This window comes from Aulonocara sp. 'chitande type north' Nkhata Bay, linkage group LG7 (genome assembly GCF_057382095.1).
Source record: "Aulonocara sp. 'chitande type north' Nkhata Bay isolate Kocher_YH1m ecotype deep benthic linkage group LG7, A_spYH_male_GT1.1, whole genome shotgun sequence".
NCBI classification, from domain to species: domain Eukaryota; kingdom Metazoa; phylum Chordata; class Actinopteri; order Cichliformes; family Cichlidae; genus Aulonocara; species Aulonocara sp. 'chitande type north' Nkhata Bay.
The window spans coordinates 38,534,359-38,556,976 of NC_141350.1; the positions used below are offsets into that span (position 1 = coordinate 38,534,359).

General features: G+C 36.6%; 1 protein-coding gene across 1 annotated transcript in view; it reads right to left on the reverse strand.

Annotated features, from left to right (window-relative positions):
• cntfr (ciliary neurotrophic factor receptor) overlaps window positions 1-22,618 on the reverse strand; it is a 228,182-nt gene that overhangs the window by 190,416 nt on the left and 15,148 nt on the right. The window contains exon 2 of the mRNA XM_086300304.1: window positions 4,585-4,625. The gene's annotated coding sequence lies outside the window, so the exon portion shown is untranslated. The remainder of the gene's footprint in view (window positions 1-4,584; window positions 4,626-22,618) is intronic.

Genomic DNA, 22,618 nt, shown 5'->3' on the forward strand with positions numbered 1-22,618 from the left:
ATGTGCAGGTATATATGTATGTATATGTATACGTATGTATATTTAGTGTGTACATGTGTGTGTGTACATGTCTATAAATAGGAATAGTAGTGGTACAATAGCTATATCAAGCTATATAGTTTATGTCTTCAATATTTCCAACTATATCCATAGTCACATACTGTGTGTGCTACCATTGTATATAGTGTATCTTACTTTTTTTCATTGATTGTACTTATTTGTATTTTTGTATTTTCTTGTGATATCTGTACCTGAGCTGAGGTGACGCAAAAATTTCCCCGTTGTGGGATCAATAAAGTCTTATCTTATCTTATCTTATCTTAAGAGTGAAAACAGATAAAAGATCCCTTGAAAAATTCTATAAATGAAACTTGTATGTTTTGGATACTTACTAAATAAATATATGAAAGTAATGAGAAAGAGGCCACTTTCATGAGTAAATCATGTAAGCCTTATATGATTCACTATATGAAGTAGGCCACATCTTATGCAAGTCTTTTATAAGTTTTTTCTATTTCTTTTCCATATGGGTTTGCATGTGTTTGGTCAATAACATCTTTGACTCATAATGTTGGCTAATTGAACATTTTTTTATTGAGTAAAATTAAAGGTTTGCGACTTATTACAATATTACACACCTCATGGGATTCTTAATGTCATCAACTAATCCTGTTGAACGCCACAAATATACATACATAATATATACTGCATACATGATAAAATATTTAAATGCATGGTACAATATTTTAATGAAGGGATATAGTAAACTAGAAAATTTACCAGAACAATATTGATGACAATCATGTCTCATGACATGATGATGCTCACCCAAATTGTTTTTTTCTTATCCCCACATTGCGTTCTGGTGCTCTATTTTCTAGACTTTGTTTAGTGGCTTTTGATAACTTCTCATTAATCAGCAGCCAGTCAACTGCACTGGGAAGATGCAAAATTTGCACTGACTGTTAAAATACGTAGTGTAACAAATGTAGAATGTGCACAAACTAAATAAACATATGTTAATAAACGCATGCATGGTGAACATAGTCATAAGGTCCCCATTCAGTGATCAATTGATAATATATATGATTGTGGAACTTGTATAAAATATTTCTCGATGCCTTATACATGTTGGGACTCAGTGCCCTGAGTTTATGCAAACTTTCCAGTCAGACTGGTCCACTCACCTACAGGGAATTTACAAAGATGTGTTACAATCATTATAATGTGATTTAAATTGGGATTACTCCTTATTGTTATATTGGTATTTCTTATTCCGTATCATTCCCATGTCAACAGTGATAGGTCAGAGCCAGTGATATTGCAAGAATTAAAAATAAAGAGTAAGTAGGTTAAGCCATAAGGTAATGGGTAAAGGGTCATTTATAGTTACACTATAAGAATGACACTATGAAACAAAAACAAAAAAACAACAACAACAAATATATAATGTAATTTAAATTCCCATTAAAATTGTTTTTTTTTTTTTTACACTTATTAAAGATACATTTTTTTAAATTTGCTTACAGAGATTTGCAGTGTACTCTATAGCCTCCTCTAGCTTTTTTTCCCCCTGAAAACTGGGTTAAAACACTGAAAAAACTCAGTGACATTTCCCTGTACCCAGTGGTAACTAATGAACGTTATTAAGCACTGCTGTGGGCTAAATGAAAGTGTATTAGCTATTCTAAAAAGGAACAAACACACTTCTTGATGCTTGACATAATGAGAGAACTAAAAAGAGCTCTCAGGTCATTTTGAATCCATTAGGACAGAGCAGGCTCTTAGGTAACACGCACACACAGATGTGCACAAACACACAAAGATACAAAAAAAGGCGACATAAAAATAATTTCAAAAATCCCTCCTCACAACTGCAAAACCTAAAAGTCAATTTCAAAGTCAATTTTATGCTAAAATGCATTTGCAAAAAAATCTGGGAGCTGTACATGGTACATTGTAGATAAATCAATGTTGAAATGATCTAAAAAAAAAGTGTGCTTTTCAACTATGTACAACAAACACGTGGAAAGACTGATTGTGTATGTGCGTGCGCATACATGCATGTATCTGAGTAAATGGGATTCTGACGACCAGACGACCCGCAGTGATGAAAACACACTCCCACGTTACAGATCACCCCTACACACTGATGCACTAAACAGAAGGAGGTAGATGCACTTGCGTAAGTGTAGAGGAATTTGCCAACCTACATGTCAATGGAATCATTTGCAGAGAGAGAAAGATGAAAGAACTGGGTTTTGTGGACAATGTCTCATGTGTATAGTACATCATGAAGGCCTTTTTTGAATACAGCATCAATAACCATGCAGTGGACTTGTGTGTTTCTTCCAGTTAGTATTTGATATCCATCATAATATAAAAGAAGGGTGGGCTGTTTGAGTAGATATATTTCTTCAGAAGGACAACTCCCCCTTAGCAATATAACCAAATTAGATGCATTCAGTGGGAAAATGGCCAAAAACTTGCATAAAGTGTGTATAAAGCTACAAAATACAAGCAAATGTAAAAGTTACATTTGTTTCTGAACACAAAAGTAAGAGACCAGAGAGCATTATCAAGACAGGAAGAGGGAATGTGACATTTCAACTTCGAAAAGGTTATAACCTCCATCATGTAAATATATTTTAACTAGGCCATCCCTTTTCATCTGAAAAAGACAACTCTCATGTTACTCACCGAATGAAAAATGAACAGGGAACCACAAATGTGACATTTAACGGGGAAAATAAATGGACTTTAAAGGTTTTTTTGAACTGTTCCAACAAAATATTGAAAACAGCTGATGTGAAGATGTAACAAAGCATAGCAACCAAAGCAAATCCTTGTCATGTCCAAAATATTTAAATTAAAAAAAATATTACCCCCCCCCCTCCCCCCTATTTTTTTCAAGCTTTCAAGTCAAGCTAACTGAGAAGCATTGTCTAAAAATCGTAACATGAATTCATTAGCTTTCCTTCATGCCTCCAAACTAATAAATGCTCAAAGTAAAATATTCTATAACAATACCTTCATAGCATGGAATAAATGGATTACATGCTCAGAGCGGAGTCATCCCACTTTATTGAAAGTTTTCAAGTTATCGAAAAAAAAAAATACAACTGTATCTCCATTCCCATTATCAACCTTACCTGTAACGCACCTTCCGGTCTCCTGTGTCTCAGTCTCCTGAATATTCACTGCTCTTTGTTTATTGTGATTATCCTGCATGAGATATGGCTTGCTGCAAGCCAAATGTCCCAGAAGGGAGAATTAATTCTTGAACTTGAACTCAATTACAGTTATGCCGAAAAGAGAGTCTCTGAGTAACTGGATTGCCTTACACCTGTTTATCAAGAGTAAAGCTTGTGTGGGCTTGTGTCCTCGGTTCAAATCCCAAGACCTACACAAAAGAGCTGTGGCTGGGGAAAGCAAATCTCCAATTCTTTCTGCTCTCTCATCAGCTATAGTCAAGTCGTCCTTAAATAAGGGCCCTTCAACAACATTTTCACTGCAGCTACTGAATGAGTAGCAATTTACATTTGCTAATTTTCAATATAATATTATCTGTCACTTATGAGACATTAAGACAATTCTGACAAAATAAGAATGCTCACATTTCTTTACTTTAATTCAATGACATTACATTTTTAGTTCCAAGTCTCTGTGACTGAAGAAAAGTGTGCACAAATACTATTAGTGTTCAAAGCATTGCTCCAGGCACGGATTTCCCTGTGTAACCTTATAGTCCTTAGCTGTCAGTATGAATGCATGGCATTGGCCTGAATGGAATCTGGATATCTGTCGACGTGTGTGTCCGTGCTGTCTGTGTATTTCTTGTATATATGTGTGTACATACATGCAGGTGTGCAGTGTCTGCATACCTACAGTTTCTGTATCTGATCACTGACATGTATGTGTTGCTGGAATTTCTGGACAGGGGAACTCTGCCTCTACAGAGTCCTTTCAACACCCGCCGCTCCATGCGCACGCACACACAAGCACATCACACATCCTACCGCTGACACACACATGTCACCACAGCAACCAGATACAGCTGAAGACATGCTACTGACAGAGAAGGAGAGACCACCATACTGGCAGACCAGAGCTTTTCAAAGAGTAGAGCTACTGGGATCGCTTATTACTTTTTTTTTTTTCAAATATTTTTTTTCTTGAGAGCCAAAAAATTTCATATTCATCATCTCATCAAGTACCTGAAGGTGTATATTCACACTTACATTATTTTTACCACATGGGACTCACATTGACTGATTTAATCTTGAATGCTCACTGTCAAAACCATCATCGTCAAAGTGGTGTGATGTAAGTTTCATGTGTCACCACGACAGATTTACGAGATGATGCAATCTCACTACTGACATGGTTAGGCAGGAAAACAAAGAGGGGAACAAGCTTTTTTGCCTGTTTGTGGTGAACATTAAATGCACTTTGTAAAACACGATCAGCACAATGCATCATAAAGCTAAACTGTAAATAAAGGCAAGAAAACAAGTCAGATTTGAGTTTTGATCTACAGAAAGCATGCACACACACACACACACACACAAGAATTAAACTTACTTCTGACAGGGCAAAATGTCAGCACGTTCCTCCTCTTCACCCTGTCAAAAACAACATGGAGTTAGTCACTGCATACACTAAAAATGCACTGTTAAGGATTTGACATCAGGTATAATCTCTTCTCAGATATGAGAATCTGATCTTTAAAGAGATTGAGCAGTCATTTAAAAATGGGGGGATTTAGGCCTGCCTTTCCCTAAGCTTTTTGAACACGACAAAGTGGTCACAACCTCTAAAGAGTGATTATCTGTGGTGAGGTTGAGAATATCATCAGGTCATCCCTATCTTTGCAGTCTAGTCCCCCCCCCCCCCCCCCCCCCCCAAAAAAAAAGCATACATAAAAACAGTCAATGTCAGTCAAAAGTGAGCTCTATCTAAAAGAAAGATTTGAAACATTACTGTTGAAAAGTAGAACATCCGGCTAAAAATACTAGCAAACCCCACCAAAGAGACTCTAAAACTGCACTTCCAGTTTGAAGCAGGCGACACATTACCATTTTGTAAAAATATAAAATATGAATGCATCCACACCATATCCTGTCTTTGCAGTCTTATCTACCCCCTACCCACCCTTCTCCACCGCTTCTTCCTCCCATCTGGCTTTCATTTTCTCCACCTGCCCATCAGTCTGCAGGCAGAGACAGGTGAGCCTATTACACGCTTCTCACATTCTGCTAGACACACTCACAGATACACACACAAAAACACTCTAGCTCCACTTCATGGTAATTTAACTTGCCATGCACATCAGCCAAATCTGCTGCGCTGTAAAACGGCTGTTACCGCAGCCACGTCATGCTTCTGATGAAGTGGTCTAGTGTCCAGTATAAAAGCTACAACAAACTCCATTACAGTCTGCCGAATCATAGATAATGGATACGAGTGAAGAGGTTCAGCCCTAAAATTTCTATTTTGTGGTTTTGAAAAAGTGAAATGCTGAGCATTGGAAAAAATAAAAGATAATTGGAGCTCCTGTTAATAAATTACAATTATTGTGTGACTTGAATAATATAGCCAAGGGTTAAAGTGGGATAGAGCAGGTGAAAGAACCCTAAGTTCTGGTGTAGTGGGAAGCAGGTGAAATGAATCAGAAATGAAATAATTTTAGATAATAATGTCTGTTGTGGGGTGTAGCAAATCCAGCTGACCTATGTTGCTGCTGTATTTTACTGCTCTTTGTGGATTTAGCTCACTACATTCTGGAATACAGCAGATGCTAGATGAGTGATATCGTGGCTGCTTTCCAATCAGTATAAAGGTGGATTTAGCCAACTGTTACTAAAGAACTTTATCAAATTGATGACTCCTTCAGGAAGCAAGTCTTGTTACTCTTCTGGACACTTATTTGGGCAGTTATTTTGAAGCACTCTTTCAATTAACTTTCATTTTAATGGTCAAGGGGACATAAAAACTACAGAACATATCCAGTTAAATCTGATAAAAATCACTTAAAAGTTGGCTGACGTTGCACAAATATGGTTTTAAATCTTTCAGCCTTGAAAGATATATATTGTACCACAGTCTTTACTGTTGCAAAATTCCCCCATAAATTTCTTGAGGATTCTTTCAGTACCATATCTCTTGATTATAATGTCTGCTACCCAGGACCTAAAGTAGTGCCGACTGTAGATACCACTGCATTAGTTCAGCAACGTCCATCTTTGCAAAGTTTACCGCAATACTGCTTACTACACAATTTAGCCAATACAGTAAAGTGGTTAAACTAGGTAGTATAACTAATGTTGAGCAGCAACATTTGAATAACAAATTTATTTAAGTGATGTATATTACTGCAAAGTTTTATAGCAGATTTCTACTGTACAGCAGGGTTTAGTGTTTCGAAAAAACAAAAAAACCTCATCCGAGGATTTATTATTAGATTTTTTTTAAGTAAGCTAACACATCTAATATATACTACTAAAAGTGATGATCAGTGCACTACACAGCACAAAGCACATGCCTGGTCATTAAGAACTGCAATATCATTAAAATAAAAACAAACGAAAATCTCTTTGCTTAATAATGATGAAACGGAAATAAAAGTTATGGCCTTACTATGTAAATCCTGTTTTAATCAACTGCTCAGTAAACATTGTTGGCCAGGATTCATCTGTCCACTTTACAATATGAAAAAGCTTGAATTGTGCAGCATAAATAAATCCTATCAGAACTGTTATTCTTCCTACCTTCATCCTTTAGTTTTCAGTTCATTAAAAAATGTTGTCAGATATCCGGTCTCCTAATATTTTCTGGTATAGATGAACTGAACTGAATTCGGTATAACTTGTTGTTCTTGAAGGTTATTTATTTATTTTCAGAAATCTTGTCTGCCTGCCTGGTTGGGTGGTGGGAAGGCAGAGATAACAGGTGTGTGTGTGTGTGTGTGTGTGTGTGTGTGTGTGTGTGTGTGTGTGTGTGTGTGTGTGTGTGTGTGTGTGTGTGTGTGTGTGTTTGCCATGGGGACAAGGAGGATGGGGTAGTGGGTTGCTGGTGGCAATGCTGCAGAACTTGTTATCATGTGAAACATCCCCTTTAAGACAAGTACACACTTTGTACCCATCACTCACTCTACCTCTTCTTGTTTGCTCCCCTGATTCTCTCCCTATTTCAGTCTCTCCTGGAGTTTTTGTTTCTTTACACAAACACATAAACCTTTTTCTCTAATTGTATCCTTCTTCCAGACTTTGACACCAGCTGAACTTTTCCAATTCAGCAGTTTTTCTTTAAACAATTTCAGAATCACTAAGAACAAACCATCATTAATAACACTAAAAACAAAAAGTGCAGCCTTCAACAATAAGTAAATAGATAAATATTTTTAAAAAGTAAATCAGCAGTAATCAATTCACCAGGTCTCCAGGTGCAGTTGACAGTTTTAGCAGGAGAGACTAAAAATATTTATGTGGATAGTCAAAGCGTGATTATTAAAGAAAGGATGACTGAGGGAGAAAACAAGGAGGAGCTGAATAGAGAACAGTAGCAGAAGGATTAAAATAGATAGATGAGAAACTGAGAGACTCTCAAGAGATAATTACAAACTCAGCATGTGTGTTTTCAACACCCCCATAACAGCAGATCACCCTGGTTCAGCAGCCAGAGATATCTGAGTTCCTTCTTACTAATACTTTTTAATAATCCTGACTCTAAAGCATCAAGGTGTGGGTGAATTTTCACTTTAGTGGGCAGCAAAATCACGGTAAAACCTCAAAATCATGGCTTAAAATCAGGTTTTAATTATAACATGAAGTTTTCTCAGTATGACTGTTTGCCTTGTGTACAGACTATTTATTATCCAGATGCTGGGCTTGTGTTTATCAAATCACCTGATTTCTTTAGTATGACTTGTGAAAAAGTTTTCATGAATAAGGTCAAAGTTTAGGAGGAATCAGGTTCTGCTCAAACATATTAAAAAAAAAAAAACTGTGAAAACCGTGACTACTAAACTCACATATATATCTTCACATATAAAATCACATATTGGTGATTTTAATTCCCAGTCACTATTATTTGTTCTCAAAGTATTACATGTTTTATGTCAGTAGTATTTCATTGATCAAGATTGCATGTGTGATCCAAATGTTCCTTTCATTATTTAACAAGTACTCATAACATACTAGACATGCCATCACAGAGCTGGTGAATAAAAGGAGGAGTTGATTCCACACTGAAATATATCTGAAATATTAACATTAATATCTTACTGCTATCAAATGAGGACAGAAGAAGAAAAAAAACCAACCCTAAACTAAACATAGAGAATTTAAAGATTTAGCTGTCATTGGTTGAATGCTATTATAAATCAGTGGGCTGAAAGGAGATTCGCTGAGCTGCACATTGCACAAAATCCAATGTGAATTCAGGCAACAATCCCTCAGTTCTCTCAGTCTGCTCTGTTTCCCTGCTCTTTCTGCTAAAACCAGAGCTATTAATACCGAGCAGAGGACTCAGATTAAGAAGATAAAGACTAAAAGAGCATATAGCAACAGAAGCTATGAACATAGTAGGAGGTAAACCTACTGACAACAGGTTGACCTGCTATTTTATTTGCAGATTACATTTGAGTGTTTTGTTTTTGAGTGACTGAGAACCTTCACAGACATTTGAGTGTTTAAAAAAATCTAAATTATATCAAATTGAATTATTTATATTCATCCAGCACCACAAAATGTAATGAAAGCAGAATTAAATTCATGACTTTGTAACTTTTGTTCTGTTCAATATGACAATGCTATGTCATATTGCAAGTTCTTCTGTGTAAAGGACACACAGAAGACATATTAGCTGAAGCAGCATATGTAAAGTCTCACCAAGAAAAACAACAGAATTGGTTTTAGATCCACATTTAAACAAACAAAAATCATATTGGTTATTTCACTACATCCCCTGGATTTTTAGAGGGTTGCAACAAATTGGGTTTTGTCTGGGGTTTAGAAAAAAAAATTCACAGGTGTATTTGTGACAATTTTCATTGTGTAGTTATGACAGAGCAGTGAGGCGACATTTCAGATCATCTTGAATGCAAATTAAAGGAAACTAACAAAAAAACCCAAACAAACAAAATAGACCAAAAAAAATAAAGTTAAAAAACTCATAAGAAGCCTGCAGTGAAAGACGCAAGGATTGCATAGTTAAGATGTTAGGAGAGGGAACTGGAGGCAGTGAGTTCAGGCTATAAGCCTTATAATCTGCTTCATAACTGTCATCTGACATCACTGCAGCAGATGCTTCATCTTGGATCATGTTCTGTCTGCCTGTTCTAAATAATGGGTAGGGGTCTTATTGTCATACTGTACTCTGATGAAAATGAAGAGGACTGAGGGAGAGCAGAAAAAGGCCATTGTTTATTATCCCACTACAAAACAGGGTGGAGAGGGCGCTCAGCCATAGACTGCACGAACATAGAAAAAGATGGACACAGAAGGAGGGGTGACAAGCAAACCAGCTCCTATACAGCTTTTGTTTTGTTTTGTTTCTCATTTAGTGTCACAACCTAACTAGTTAGTCACCTAGCTCAATAAGAAATGCTTAATGTGACTTTTAGTGAACTGCATGCAAGTTGGGAATTTGCATCTGATGAGAATAATCTAATTTATTTAATCAGGAGCAAAAAAACAGCAAGAAGAAAATAAATCTAAAATGGAAAGTAATGATTTCCCTCAAGGATTTTTTTCTTTCTTTCTGAAATACAGACAGCCAATTCACTGAATGACCTTCATTGGAAATTAACCTACAGTGATAACACTGAAAGCCAGTTCAGAAGCGGCAAATGTTCTCCCTTCATCCTTCATATTAACATTGTTTACCATGCTGCATTTCATGTTTATTTCCTCAACAAAAGAAAAGAAAACACGATGTTCTCGTTCTCCCTTTTGGCTCTTTGTGTCAGTCTCTCAGTCATCTTTATTACATTCAGTGTTCATTGCAGCTTGGTGTCTGTCTTTAACTTCAGGTTTACATATATGGTCAGCAAGGAGAGGTCAACCATGGGGCTTGAGGCTGCAATCACCTGTCAGCCTCACTCTCACTCCACCTACAGTAGTCAAGTTAATTAAGTGATTTAAGAGAGGAAAGCTGCTTTGCACACTATAAATGATTTCTTGTTAGTAGACATGACAAAAACAGAATTATGGAAAAGAGAGCAGCACTGTACATGACAGAAAATCAGCTTTTGATTTCCTGCCAGCCCATAACAGATGGCCCAAGGCTTTTGCTTTTTCTCATAAATTTAAATCAATTTTGCAATTAGTAGACGTTAAAATAGTAAAATTTTGACTTGATATGGTAGTTGAATGATCATATGTCTCAACATTTAATTAAAAAAGTAAACCTTTTATTGAAAATTATTTTATTTTATTTTATTTAGCTTTTTTTTTTCCAGAGCTGACTCATGGATATCTGGTTAGGTATGTCATTGCTACGGGTTTTCAGATTTATAAGTAGGCAAGTAGACTATGGTGGACTATTGCTGGGCAAGACTTTATTAAAAAAAATGTTAATAATTACTTACATTTCAATGAAATAACAATCCATAGTCTTTACCTTTTTTAATAACTTGTTTGAACATTACTGTAGAGTTGACTTTGAGTGTTGCACATGTATGGATACTGAATCTGCAGATGAAGCAGTTTCTATACTAATTGCAGTCTTGTTGGGCTAGATACCTAACCCCAAATTACTCCCAATGGATCCATTGAAGACTGAGTGTATACATGATAGGCTGGCATTTAAAGGCATAAAATAAAAGTAATTTGAGTGCCCGGTAAAAGCAGAAAAGTACTATAAAATTAGTCCATTTATAATTTACCATAATGCAAACAAAGACACTATTCATAATTGAGAAGGGCTTCATTTAAAGAGTGCTTTTGAAACAGCAAAAATAGAATGATTGCTTAAAGAATAAGAAAATGTGTAAATGTCAAGAAAGCTGGGAAGACGTATGGCTTATGGCCTATAAGAGCAGGTTTCTGTCAGTGTCATAAAATGTGTTAGATTTAAACATCAAACCTATTTAAATTTAAGCTATTTGAAAAAGATAAATATTTATGTATGTCAGAAGTACATACAGACAGGCATTGTACCATTATTAACGTTACGTATTCCTTATTGATAATTCCTTTACATTTTCTTATAGGAATGAACCCGGTGTACTAACAAGTTCGCCAGGTGTAACCTCTTCATATTCCAGCCTCAGTTTTGCATGAACAATATTACCAGTCAGAAAGTGATAATTTTACTGTGGGTCAAGTTGATAAAATCAATTGGAAATGTTCAAAGTAATTAAAAATGGGCAAAGACAGACGATAGAAACCCCAGAAGCAAGTTCAGTTGATACTCTACTCTCATTATTGAGAGTGCACCATGAAATATGGCATACAAGACGGGAATACAAGTGAGCAGGGAGTAAAGAGAGGTAAGGTATGAGGTAAAATGAAATGCTAAATTAAAAGATAAAATTAACTGAAAGAAAAAGTCTGTTACAGCCGTTTTAAATATGAATGTAAAAACTATCTTAAATATTTTTTATGTTACAGTAATAATACTCTCTTTTTATGTTGAATAGTGTACTTGATTTTGCTTTCGTTCTCTCAAACCACTACTTTCATTGATTGAGCCACCTTTTAACTGCCTGCTAGCTGATTGCACTGAAACCCTTTGAGACAAAAAAATAATAAAATAAAAATAAAGTAAAATTAAATAATTAGATAAGGTGGTTTGCCCAGAGGACTACAATGGTGACTGGGAAGCTTGGCAGACCAAAGAATGACGGCATCTAATACGGGAAAAGAAGAGATACAGAGAAGGAGAGAAGGTAGTTAGAAAATGGTGAAATGACTGGCAGACTGATAATAAAAGGCTGTCATCTCTACTGAGCCGTGAATAAAGGACTGGATGAAAATGTGTTGAAAACAGAGTGGAAGGTATGGAAGGCAATGAGAAAGACACTGAGAATAACTGGGGTTATCTAGCAATGTTAAAGTAAATTTTCACCTCTTCTAGACACTGAGAGAACTGTGAGAGCGAAGGGTTAGTGGTAAAGAGAAAGCAAGATACAAAAATGGAAGAATCAAGAAAGGAAGATGAAATAAGCTTAAAAACAAGCCTAGGATGTAGGCAAAGTGCAGAGGCAAAAGGGCAAAAAAAAAGGAAAGCAAGACAGCAAATGTTGTCAAAACTTGGCGAGTGATAGAAGACATTGATCACAAGGCCAAGTAGATGGATAGCAAGAAAGATCAAATGGGAGAGATGAAGGGAGAACAGAAGAGCAAACTGGACTAAAACGGGCTTAAATGCCTATCACAAAGGAATGAGGAGGGAAATCAAGAGATAAAGACTGAGGGGAGGGAAGGCAGAGACAGAGAGCAAAATGGTGTGAAATTGACATGAAAATGGAGTTATGGTGGTGGGGGAGTGTGCTTCGTGAAAAGCCAACATGCTGACACCTGAGGTTTGTGAGGGTTAGAGTAGGTTGGCTCAGCATGATAAGATAACTGCCACCTTATCTGTGGCTGTCAGAACACTAACACACATACACGGTGACATATCAACACAAATGCAGCTCACACACAGTTTGACCAGGGAAAAGCGGTCAAAACACTATTGGAAGATTGGCAGACTGTGACAGGAATTGAGTCTGATGTCTATTTGTGTATTGCTGTGCGTGTGCCCATGCGCTCATGCGTGCGTGTATACTGTACATGTGATAGGCGGTGCAGACGCAGATGTGAATGAGGCTGTAGCAATGACACTAAAGTAAATAAGTAATTTTGATCAGGTTTTGTCACAGATTCGACACTGATTTAGAAGTTTTCAATGAAGGGACTAATGTATACTTGTGCAGGTTTTTGTCAATTACACAAACATTTTAAATACAAACATTTTGTGCAAGTAGAGGTTCCTCCCAGTCTACCTAAGTAAGCTGTTTGTTGCCATGTCGATGACCATCGATCAGGATGCTGGTTTACTTGCTCCCAGTTCCTAAGTCTTACTCTACGCTGTAACTGTCAGAAACAAACTGTCTCTCACCGTGACTTGTATTTAATCAATGTTTCAGTTGTGAAAGCCAGGCCCGGCTGTAAGGAATATAGACCACTGTGTGGGCTGAGAACAGATGAGAAATGAAAGAGTTTAAAGCAGGAGAGAAAGAAAAAAAACATTATGAAGGAATCAAAGAAGTAAGAAAAAGTGTGTGAAGCCTTTTTATAATGCTTAGCTGTGCCCTAGCATAATGCAGAAATAAAAAAATTATTAAAAAACATAGTTAAATGATCAAGTGTTTAATTAACTGTTAGCACAGTTTTAAGAACACAAGCATATTCATCCATTTGGACAGGCCTTATTAATGACAGGATTTCATGTTGGTGGTATAAAAAAACAATATATACATGCATATAAGTTCATTTAATGGTTAGAAGTTTTATGTATTTGTTACTAGATTTTATTTTTCATCTTTAACATTTGTGTAAATACTTATTAATTACTGTGAAAACTGATTTTTCTTCAGCAGAAGCATAGAAAGCAACTGAACGGACAGAAGGAGACCAACGTTAAATCCCTCGTGCAATTAGTCTGTGGGATTTAACAAAATATCTGCATGCCTTAAAAGTATTCCACAGACATCCTGTGCATAAAAGGACAAACAAATATTGTGTCCCCAAAGGGGATCAGTGCAGTGTAGTTTAAAATTATAAAACAAATCAACATCATGATCTGCCATCATTACTTTGGCATAGAGTCAGGGATAGAGATTGAATTTTTATACCCCAGCTGGTTTGATGTAAAGGCTGTGACAGCCAGTCTAACGGTCATCTAGAGCCATAAATGTTAATTAACAGCCTAAGCTGCTGGACATTCAATTTCCTGCTCTAGCTGAAAGGAAGGGCTCATAAAAACATGGTCCTTTCACATGTGGATATCTCACATATGTATGTAAGAATATAACCATGTGTAAGTTCTTATGTGTGACTATTTGTGTGTTTTTGTGTGTGTGTGTGTGCAGCTTTATATGTGACAATGTGTGAACGTCTGCATGGTCCAAGGACACACTGTGATGCAAACTGTCCCAAAGGCTCTTCTGTCCTTTTCTAATACAGCAATAAGCCGTCAGCACAAACCATAACTAGCTAATCGCACTATGACAACAGAATAAAGCCACACAGAGACAAAGTCAGGTAAAAGTCAAAGCACAACCACATGAAGGTACACAACCGTATAAGGTCAGGTGAGTTACATGGTGACATCACCAAGAAAAAGTAAAAATAACGCTATGGAATCAAATTACGACTTTGACCACTGTAAAACGTAGGTCATGCTATAACATCACACCACAGCTGTACATGACCTAAATGAGTGTCAGCAGGCTGAACACCAAAAGACATTCAGTATCTGTTTCCTATGTGGACAAAGCACAGCAGAAATGTCATAGATGTTTTGACTCAAAGCACACACACAAACTCTTCCAGAAACTAGACTTAACATTAGGCATCTACCCTACTAACAACTCCAGGCTGTTATTTGTAAAGAATCTCCAGGATATTCAGATTTTTTTAAAAAGCCTTTAAAACTCTGGATTCATTATCGCAGATGAATATTTTTTTTTTAAATTAAACTGATAGTTCTGTTTCCTCTATGCATTCACACAGTCTCATAACATTACAGTTTCATTAACTGCTGTTTTGGAAAACATTTACTTTTTCATTTTAACAGTTTCGTTGACCTCAAAAACACAATTGCATCTTTTGGGATCTTGCTAACTTGCTCTCGCTTTGTATGCAGTGCTGAATTCTCAGATCAAATACATAGCTTATTAAGCTTCAGGTTTTCAATGCTGTTCAGTTTTCATCAATATGATATTGTGGCTCAAAACACCTCAAAGCAGAATAAGAGCAAGGATATTAGTAGAATCAATAGTGGCCAAGAAGCCAGAACTCAACATATTTTTGTGCATGTATAAATAGTGGGATTGTGGCTGTTCTGTAAATGTCATCACCTACCGTATCATTGTTTTTTTTAGCTGTTTTCTCATTAGCTTTGTTTAAAATCCAACCCTTGCCTGGTGATGCTGGATAATTGATGACAATGGAAATTTTAAAAAAGAAAAAAAAAGAAAATCCCTTGCTGTGGAAAACAGAACTAATGGACGCCAGCCATGACTCTCTCTTTCCATTTCTGTTGATGACTCTCTTCTCCCCCATGGCTCATCTATCAATCCATTTACCCATTCTACCTCATGTATCCACTGCTCTCTCTCCCCCCTTCTCCTAATATCTATCTAAATGTATTGTAGGCCGTCAGTATTTCAGGCTGGTGTAGTATTCTGACCATGAAGATGTTTTACAGGCGACCCACCCCCACCTTCTCAACCCCCTTTCACCAAACAGATAGGAGTAAAGCTCCCATGTTAGAGCCACGGTTCAGTGGTTTCTAATTATGTGTTCACTGTAGGAGCCTGGTTGGAATATTTCATATAGACCCATGAGGAACAGATAAGAGAGAGAATGGGAAGGGAGGAAGGAACGGAGGACCAAGAGAGAGATACAAATAGATGGAGAGAGAATTTATATCTATACACTTTACATTACATAAATGTTGTTTGTAGTCTATATTGTTCTATAATGAAATCAAACACTAAGGACAAAGATGTTATGAGATCCATCCGTTTTCTTCCACTTATCCAATTCAGGTTCACGTGAGGTTACATGTGCTGTCACAGGGCTAACACAGAGAGACAGACAATCACTCACACCTAGGGTCAATTCAAAATTGGCAATTAACCTAACCTCACTAACTGTGTGTCTTCACACTGTGTGAGGAGAAAACCCAGGGACATGGGGAGACCATGCACACTCCACATAGTAAGCAAACAGAATCGAACGCAGGACCTTCTTGCTGTGCAGCAACAGTGCTAACCACTGTTCATGGGCAAATGTGATATGATGACTGAAAGTAAACTGTGAACTTTTTACTCATTTCTATTCCTTTAGTATTTATGTTTTATTTAAAAAAAAAAAGTATAAAAGTGGCTTTAAAGGCCTCTGTGTCATTTTAATATGAACATAAAATTTTAAAGATATGGTTTGGTTCTTCGTTGAGGTAAAGAGTGTACATCCTTGAGGGGGTGCATCAGTATCCTGTGAGATATGAAACATACTATTTTTTTAAGCTCCGTGATAATCAGCTTTTCCTACACATGCATCACCGCTACCTACATCATTTTAATTATCAAAGACTTTTGGTGATGAAGGACAACGTCTTAAGTTAGCAAGCTTGTCAGCTTGATTAAAGTCTGTTATGTAAAAGACATATCTGTAGCATGCATGTCTATATCTGCTTTTGTTTAGATTCCATCAGAGGATTTGAAATAAAAACAGACTCGTAATAAGGTGCTAAAAACAACCCAACTTCAACAAGGCCAACAATGCGGCGCAAATACACAGATTTGCAAGTTGACAGACCTGACCTGAATTAATTTTTATATGAAGAAATATTGATGAAGAAGTTTGCATACAGTGCAGTGTCCGAACCTTGACCTGCCATTCTTTTTAATCACACAATGAAGGTTAATGTCTCCAGACCTTGCCTTTTGGTTAATTATGCAGTAATTAGAGGGCCTTCTTGACCTTGCAAGTACAGTTAAATGAGCCACATGCATGCTCCCCCAGGAAGACATGCACACATACACAGCAGCTCTTCTCAGGGCTCTTAAATGACTGGTGTCATTAATGTTGGTGTGCAGTTGCCAGATGTAATATTTCCTGTGGTCATTAGACCATCTGGTGGCCTGACTCCTCTCATATCTCTATCTTTCTCTGTGTCTACCCATCTGCAATTCATGTGCTTCACAGCCCATGTCTCTTTATTTCTCTATATTTTACTTCTTCGCATTTCTCCCGTCTTTTCACCCGATTTCCTCTCACCTTTTTCTCTCTATCTACATCTGCCATATTGACTTTTTTAAATTATTTCCTCTCACTTTCATCCTCATGTTGTACACGACTACCTCTTGCTCTCTGGCCACTTCATTCACAGGATTATAATGGCATTCAATTGATATATGTGGTCATTTTGGTGCTACAATATGTTAATTTGAGAGAGCTCGAGCCTCATTACTGGAGGGGTCAATATCACTTTAAATCAAAGCTTCATAAATGCTGTAATTATGGTGTTATTGGCAAATTCACCCAGACACATAAAGCAATACCATTTTAAAATGCTGGCTAAGACCCTTCAGTAATTCTGAACTGCATTTATACTGAGAAAAATATGTAATTAAAATGTGACCCTCAGGTTATATTACTTAATACAATCGAAAAAGTAATGGCTGGGCATCTGAATCACATCATATAAAACACGGTAGCTATCCTATAAGGACATTTTACTGACAACTAAGCATTTAAATATAGTAGAAAAATAGTATAGGATAGTATTTTTTTAACTCACTGTAACATAAATTTCTCTGCAATTTAAATGCTTCATATTCCAAACAGCATATGTAGAAAGAAAAACACAGTCGTGCAACATATTCCTGCTTCTCATAACCTTAGAAACACTCACATATACTGAATACAGAAGCTAAAAATCAGTGCATCCTTAATTAAAACAGCCATCAGGGCAGTCAAAAATATATCTTTACTGGTTTTAGTGCTGCATTTCACTTTCCTCAGACACAAGTTTGATATTTTCTGTTAAAAAAGAAAAAAAAAATCTGTCTCCCCCTTAATTACTCTTCCTCTGTTCTTTGCTCACCTACCTGTGTCTCACCACATGTGAGAAACTAAAATCTGATTGCTTCAGTTTCATAAGCCTGTTGGCTCCTCGCCTCCTCTACTCCTTAAATTTTTAATGAGTGAAATTCCTTTGAAATGTAAGTGTAGCCATACAATAATCTATAACTTTTTTTTGTTACATCTAACTTCCAGTGAAAAGTTAAAAAGATTAAAGTAAAGTCAGACAAAATATATTTTTAAAAGAGGCATTTTGTTGACATGCTGTTCAATGTCTTTTTGACATTTCTTGTCTTCTTTTTTTTCCTTGTCAGAGATTATAGCACGGTCTGTCTGTTGAATGCCAGATTTTGTTTAACTGTAACAAATGCTCAGTGATATAAGAAGGGTTTTACAATTGACAGTTTAATAGATTGTCATCACTCCCAAGCTTGACTGTAGATTTCCATGGCTTATAGTGGCTTTAATTAAATGACAATCCCACTTTTCTTGAAATAACTCATAATCAATACATATGAGTGCTTTTTGCATGTTTGAGAAACTCAATAAGCTGTTAAATCAAAGGAACTAAACTAAAACATGGTCTTCTTCACAGCCTTCCTCGCCTACACACAGTATAGCTGCACTAAAAAAGAGAAATGGATAGTGTATCATGATCAGACTTCATTAAACTCATGTCTGAGTCACACATCAGAAACATTTCTCACTGTATCCAATATTTCCAGCTACAACAGGGTATCTGTGGTCTATTTCTTTTTTAACTAAAAGGCAGATGATAGGAAGTGGACACATGATCAATTTTAATCATTTGTTAATGGCAAAGAGCAACTCCACACTAGCAAGATCCAGAGTGTTCAGAGGTTTTAAGACTTTGAAACAAGGAGCTTGTACTAGAGCCAAAAACTTTCTTGCTTCTGGGAATTTGGTTATGGTGAAGAAAGTGCACACTAAATTTAAGAATGAGTTCTAATTACACAAACATCAGGAGGAATGGCTGACCTTTAACCAAATTCAGATACCAAGTGTTGTGGAAATTTAACAGAATGAAAGGATTCATTTTATTTAATTCCCAGTCAATCACCATCAGTATCACCAATATGTCAGCTATTAATTAACTGAGGAAAACATCATTTTTAAATAATAACATTTTCAATGAGTTACTGTATGTGCTTAAAAAAAAGCTTTTTTCTCAACAGGAAATGGTGTAGTACCTCATTGCATGTGGATACATGAACATGTTCAAACTGAGCTGCGTTGGTTAAAAATGCCAAGTGACTAATGAACTAAATGGTCCTGATGAGGAGACCAGACTTACAGATTCTTTTCAAAGCCATTGGCAGCATGCTTACAGTGTTATGATCATACTTTGGGTATAATATTGTGCCTTGGAACTCTCTAGTCCAAACAACCTTATATTCCTTCAAGAGGAACCAACCTGGATTCTGCATTATAAAACTGTCTGGCCCTCAGGAGCTGATTTGATTGACAGTGATTAAGGCCAGGTTTTCACAGACACACTGGTCATATATTCCTTGTGAACAAAGTTTTCAAATGTGCCACAGGTGTGCACTGTTCCTCAAGTCCCACGTGGTTTGTTTAATCGGATTAAAGGGATTGCAAAAAACATGAAAAATATTACAGTGTGGCCCATTATGTCCTTAAAAATCCATTAAAACCAACGAGTTGAAGAAAAGCACTAACAGTAAAAAACCATAACATTCTTAGTCCACGTTAGTTTAGGCAAGTAGAACATAATCTTAAAGTAGTGCTAATATATAATAATATGTATGCACAATTTGGATTTGGTGCTGCAGGCAGGGACTACAAAGCTGGCCTGTTAATCTGTGTGCTATATTGTAAGACTTACATTCTTAATTAATGGGAGTGTCACATCCTCATGAGAATCCCTCATGCCTGTCCTTTGAAAAATAAGATCTAAAAGCCTCTTATACATTAAAAACTATTCAAAGAACAAAGTCCAGCACAGCCCTAAGCACTAGGTGGGAATTACTGAGCAAAAAAAATGTATTTTTATGTTTATATTCCTGACTGAAGGTTGTCTGTATATGTGGAAGTACTTAGTACATAGTGCACTGTACATCAAAGAAAAATCTTCTTGATTTGGAAGCATGGTAAGTCTAACATGAACAATGTCAATCACCTTAACTTTAATGTATTTTTATTTTATTTTATTTTCAAATGCCATTTGACCCAGTTCTTCTGGGCCTACTTTTTCTGTTCTTTTTTGCCTTTGCTTGTCACACAAATTATTTTAAAAGAGCAATGCAGATTCGAGACTGGTTTGGCTTACAGTCAAGCTAATTTAGTCATGCATTGTTTCATAGGATGTTAAATCAGATGATATTGTTAGACTCATGACACATTTCAGGAAACAGAGATAGAGATTATTGTCAGAGTCGGAACGATGTGATGATAATTGAAAGACTTAGAATTCATGCCAATTAAATTGCTCCCCGTAAGCTTCATCCACAGCCATTTATCACTGAAATTATGTGAGAGCAAAAGCTATTCATGAACTCTGACTCAGCAGAATGTGTGCAGTGAGCCCATATTCTTGAGTATCAAGTCCTAGTGCACTGAAAAAACTGATTATTTCAAACTAATTAACACCCCTCCAGCCAGTCAGGATGGAGTGCACACAGAGGCCACGGTGTTATTTAGGAATCATAACTGAGAGGGAAATTTTCACTACGAATATTTTTATGATGCAAGGTTGTGCAGCAATAGACCAATTTGCTTCATCAAAGTATCCAGTTAGTCACCCTTGTATACAAGGAGTATTGCACAGAAGGATCTCACCCTCCCTCTTTCTCTTTATAATGACCTCTCTGATTCGTACACTTTAGCTGGTTATGTTGTCAAATTTTTCGTTCAATTTCCACTTAGTTCAAAATGTAAATAATCGGCTTTTAAAGATAAACCTACCAATTACATACAGTTTCTGTCAGATTCTTCCCGCATGCATACAGACACACGCTCCTTATGCTTTGTAACTAGCATCTTAAAGAGGCTTTCCAGTCTTGACAGCTCAATTTTCTGATTATTATAGCATAATTGTGTCAGTTAATGGGTATTCTCATATTTCATTTAGATTTTTCTTTTTTTATGACAAAAAAATCTAGTTTGAGGCCATATTACTTCTAAGCTGGCAATTACAACAAATTGCTCCTAGTAATGGAGAAATATGGTTGCTTATGATAAGTTCCATATGGACACTTTTTTTCTACATTTCTGTCTTTTTGGGCTAGCAGTCAGAGGATTTATGCAATAGTGGACGGCTGTAAATCACACCACAGACACATATTTAAATGGAAATATGAGTACAACAGCCTAGTAACACAAAGAACCGTAGGTTCCGTAGCATAACAGGCGTACACACACACGTTAATGAATCATGAAGGTAGCTTCGAGTATGAGTGTGAGTGCAAACACACAAACACATTCAGACACATGCACAACTTGTCAAGTCAAGCATTACCAAAGGGCTTCGGTATGGATTTTACACTTGAGCTAAACCTTCCTGACTTTTCTCAACAATACAGAGGCCTCAAACCATGTCAGCTTTCCCAATGCCATTCACTTAGTATTCACAGACAATTCACCCTCTGGTTTAAAACCTCATTTAGGAATGCTGTTTATGGAGGGAGGTCTGAAGAATATTTTAATATCATTATGTGGTGTCATGTATCTACTTTAATGGACTGAGACAGGCCATGAAAAGACACATTTTTACAAGCTGCTTTTAGAAACCACAATATTCCTCATATGTACAACAGTGTTAGATGTTTGCCAGAGATTTTAAAAGTAGCACCGGAAATATCCTACATGTACTTATGAGAAGGCTTAAAACTGAGATTGTATTTTTTTTCCCCATGAGCACAGCTCTAAAAGCTGGAGAAAAAAGCAATAAATGATGAACAAAAAACAAACATTCTTACTTCTTTGAAAACTTCTTTCTCAGCTAGCAATAAAATGTTAGTGGTTTCCTCTTTTTTCTTTCTTTCTTTCTTTCTTTCTTTCTTTCTTTCTTTCTTTGCTTTTGGCGTTCTCAAATGAACACTGAAGCAATCTGATACTCAGAGGGACTCAGAGTATGTTGGACTATATAACGTCCATGACCAATAATGATATAGGAATGTGTTATGAGGAAATCGAGGCATTTGTCATGGAGGAACAACAGAATGTGCGGCAGGAAATTGACTGACTGTTCAACATGGCTTTGCAGTGAAATCGAATCCACTCATGTCATGCATGCACATTCAAAGACAGACGTTCTATTTAAACATTTATATGGACTTTGTGGCTGTGCTTTTACACAAGCATATGTGCACATAAAAAAAAGTTTCCAGTAAACAACAAATACTTGCAAACTCTTTCTGGAGCAGAATGCTGTTCTTCAAACAGAATTTAAGATGAAAAGATTAAGACTAAAAAAAGATTATGTCAAACATGGTACATAAACAGAGGCATCTCATCAACAAAGAACGATAACGTTGCTAAAATTATGGCCGGGACGGCTCATACTGTTTGTGCCTGCCAGCGATGGCACCACTGCAGGTGGCTGTTGAGAGCAATCATAGAGCCACAGATGGAGCATGTAAGGTTGCATCTGGAGGGAAAGATGGCAGAAGGCTTGCATGACTGGAGCCTCTAGGCTCTCAGCTGATGGGTCCATTGGTTTTCAAATGTGGCTTCACCAGAAAAACATAATGAACACAGCAGTGGCAGAAATCAACTGATGGCTGTAGCATAAGAGTCAATGCTTTTTATGTAGTAATATTTATGAAAACATG